The sequence below is a fragment of the Poecilia reticulata genome, linkage group LG22, assembly GCF_000633615.1.
Source record: "Poecilia reticulata strain Guanapo linkage group LG22, Guppy_female_1.0+MT, whole genome shotgun sequence".
NCBI classification, from domain to species: Eukaryota; Metazoa; Chordata; class Actinopteri; order Cyprinodontiformes; family Poeciliidae; genus Poecilia; species Poecilia reticulata.
In genome coordinates, this window is record NC_024352.1 from 2,409,790 (window position 1) to 2,414,167 (window position 4,378).

A 4,378-nucleotide genomic window follows, 5' to 3' on the forward strand; every position below is an offset into this window, starting at 1 on the left:
GTGCGTGCGTGTGTCAGTGTCTGGTACATGTTTGGTCAAAATATGTGTGTTCTTCATACAGTGAAGTTACTCACTGTAGAGAATCCAGACATTTTGCTCAAGGAGTGTGTAGGAAACTTTATAATAAAATTACTCAAATAAAAATAAAAAATATGGTGTAGTAAACCTACTTCTAAAAGTGTTAGATCACATTCAGCTACCATAAACTGTTCAGAGACAACAGGTAGAAATGAGCATTTTTAGCTGTAACCTGGTGGCATATTTACTTTTAAAAGGTTAAAATATGGTACATTGTCTCTGTGTAAAATAAACAGTCAGCAGTACTAAAGGAACCCACTATAATTGTCTCAATACTTTAAGAATGAAGGTAAATATCCTCTAATATCCAGAAAGTACTCTTGGGTTTTTGTGCAAAATAAACTACATCTTTCAATTTGCTTAGTTCCATCTAAGGTAAAAATAAAAAAAAACATCAGCAGGCTGATTCACACGGCGCTCTCATCAGAAACTCTCAAACTSAGTTTWAGTTGCAGTTGGTCCAATGAGCAGACTTTGTCCTGCCAGTCATTCTGCTGCAGGCTGCTTCATGTTAAAAAGGAAGGCTTCCTCTCCACTGTCACCACATGCTTTGTCAGGAGGGGCTGTTGCTGGGAAATCAACAATTCTATAAAATATCTGTTTTTATAATTATGATCGAATGGGATTGTTTATGATTTGCTGTGGATCAGTCTATGTGGCTGCAGTGTTCTGGAATGAGCTGAATTGGTTTGGCTGTACGTTTCTATGCGTGTGGATGTGAACAGGAGAAAATCTGTTTTCGGTTTTGTTATAAAAATGACTTTTAACATGAACTGTTGCTTTGACAATAAGCTCAGTGGATTTGACTCCAACTGAATAGAACCGAATCTGATTGAAAACGAGCTGAGATCGTTTTACCACTTGTTCTGTTTTCCACTCCATCAGTTTTCTCAGCTTTTTAAAGACCGCTCATGCAGCATGACGTGGTGTTCCATGTTAGACTCCTTATATAATAACATCTTATACTGTTTTTATCCAATATATGTTTAATGTTACGGTAACAGGAAAAAGAATATTTAAAGTATTTAACGCATATTTTAACACCTTTGATTTAAAAGTATTAAATAAAAAATGATCATGGTGAACTGCACATGGTTGTGTCATGTGTTCATCAGTTTTATAAAAATAAATATGTGACATTAACAAAAGATGAAAGCCAACATTATGCAAACCTTGCATGGATTAAATATAGTTGTAAAATAAAACCTGTTTCACATCCACTGACTTTCCTCTRGTCTCTGTCTTCTTCATCCATTGGTGGAAGGACCAAAATCATTTTTGCACATTAAAAACTGTTTCACTCAGAATGTTTGACCCTGAGAAGCTAATGATAAGAACAGATGCTGCATCACAAAGTAGCCGTGTTGCTTCTGTAGCAGAAATGTGAAGAGCATCAGGCCACCAACCTCTTCAACCCTCCACTCCATCAACAAGTCCCAAACCAGAATAACACTTTTCTCATTCGTCAGTGAGAAAAGAATTAAATCTAATCTAATTAAGTTTAAATAAAAATAAACTGAATTAAGCTTAAAAATGTCATTAAAACTCACATTTATTACAAATAGTCTGCAGTCATTCGTGACTTGGAATGTTACAGGTAATAACGGAAACCCTGAACACCACACAATGCTTCTGAAATGTTAGGAATCGGTTCCTATTTTCACAGACTTGTAATTTAAACATGAAGGAAAGCCAAAAACATCAGGCGGGGGCCAATAAGAACAAAAACTCTGAAAACTGATATTCTACACAACAGYCAAAAATGTCCTGATAAACCTGTAGGTGCAGGTCAGCGAGCGGACTGCCGCTGTTTTTATTGTAATGTCCTTTTTAGAGAARAAAARACGCTGAATCAGAGAAGATTTTTAGATTCAGCGAAATATTGTTGATGAAAACTGTCTAAAAGGGAAAAAAAGCTTCCAGAGGATTATTATCTGGGTCCGAGAGTATTTCACCTGGGGAGAATGTTTCTCAGTGTATTCTGAGAGAAAGGAGATAAATAAAAGGGAATGGAAAAGATAAGGAAAGAAAGGAGAGAGAAAGAAAAAAACTAGGAGAGAGGCTGCGTTTCCATTGACCATCTAATTGTGCAATTTGACATTTCGAAAATAAATTTGCTTAATGGAAACACGCAACTCTTGTTTTCAGTTAAAAAAAAGATTTGGCCTGGGATTTTTTTTTTCATTATTTATTTATTTATTTATTTATTTATTTATTGCCGTATTGAAAGTAGTTTATTTCGTAAAACCTCAACGGAAACACGTTTTTCCGCATACACGTGAGTCACTTGATTAACAACCGGATGTTGCTACTGGCAAAACATAGAAGAAGACAGGAAGTAGCTGGACGGAGATTGTGCGTGAATAAACTTATTCAAGTGATATTAATTGTATGTTGGTATTTTAATTGCAATTGTGCAATTGTGTTGTTTTGACATTAGTGGAACGTAGACAAAGTTTTACGCACACACACAGAGAGAGAGAGAGAGAAAGAGAGAGAGAGAGAGAGAGAGAGAGAGAGAGAGAGAAGTTAGTCCTCCACCCCACCCCCCCCTGTGGTCCTTCTGTTGCTCCTTTGTCTTTTGACTGCTGGTCACCCCATTTAACATGGGGCAGATAGCATCAGGCTGACAGAGATTGGGTTGCACGGCAGCTCCATTGTTGGGCTGCTTCTTGCATTACAGTTGGACTCGTTCTGCTCGCAGTCTTCTTCTAGGAGGCGAACAAATTGCTGCTGAAAGTCTGTCTTTGTTGTTGTATCATATCAGACAATCAAACCCTCCGAGCCAAAACATCTGCTGCAGCTGCAGACTTCACAGCTTCACACTTTAGGAATCAACTCCAAAACGGAATTTAACTTCTGCACACCGAGAGCCTGGCCTGAGCTGATAATCAGATTTACAAAATCACTGGATGCTAATGCCTCCGCTCTGCTCTGGGTCTTAAACTGACTCACAGTGTAGGAACTCCTGATAGTCCCAGAAAAAAATGTCTACAAGGTGCCGTAGTCCACTGGACAGATGTGAAAGGTTTARAGGTTTAAAAAGAAAAAGAGGTTGGATATTTGTGATGCTTCAGGTATTTCCCGGTTTGGACTGGACTCAGGCTGCTAACACGGAAAACTGAGCCTGGCAGCGAGGAGCCCAGATTATAAACCACAGACTGAAGAGAGCAGAACCATTAGAAGGTTCCGTCCTCAYGTCCTACTGGGCTGACCACGCACCAGGCCAGAACAAGCGACCATYGATAAATAGATCAAGTAAATATGTAAATTCAGTTGGAGCATTTTGKATTTYTCCTATGACAGAAATTTAATATAAAAGCAAACCTTTTTTGTACATATTCTTACGACACAAAAAGCATAATAATTTTAATGATCATTTATTTCAATTTCAGTGTCTGTGTTTAATTTATTGAATTTTTTTAAAGTACTGTTTTATTACTATTACTATTTTTTCTTCCTTTTGTTTTGATGCTTATCAAAAATCTTTATTAGTTCCAGAAACCTAATTGTTAAAACTCATTTTTTTAAATTGATATTTCCATGTTTCCTGGTTTTCTTTATATGAAAACAGATCAGGATGATCCCAGATCTGCAGCACAGATTTTAGGACTTGCAGCTAAATACTRAATGCTGTTCAGTATTTAATAAAATGCTGTTTTGCAGTATAGATTTTTTTAAAAAACTGGTTACGCAAAGTGAAGCGAAATGTTCATTTTAACTGAGATTTTGGGACCTTARATATCAAACCACTAACTTAAAGTCAGCAGTAATAAATATCTCATATAACTTTCAATTCATTCACAGCGTTTTGCTTGATTCTTATTTTACTGTTGCATGCGAAAGTAGTTTTCTAGAACAATTCCGATTATGTYGAAATAAAAAAAAATCCAATTAATCATTTATTATTTTTCAAGAAAAGATTTCAGTAAACCTATTCAACACCGATTCATCTTTTTTTTCCTTTTCTGCACGTTTTCAAAATGTTAAAACATCAATTAAAGGCGCTCTCTCTGGAAACCATGACTACGGCAACACCTAAGAGTARTTTCAAATATTCACTTAGCATTTTTCTATTTTGCCAGAGTCTCAGGACACGAGTGCATTGAAACGGTGATCATTTGGTTTATATGACAGCTAAACACACACACAMAAAACATACTGGAGCTTCTAGGATAAACTGATTTATTGTTTGCAAAATTTACAAAATAAAATTAAATGTTTTATTTCATTCCTCAATTACATAAATAAATGAGATGTCTTATTTAACTTCGTTCTGGATTTATATCAGGAAACGCAG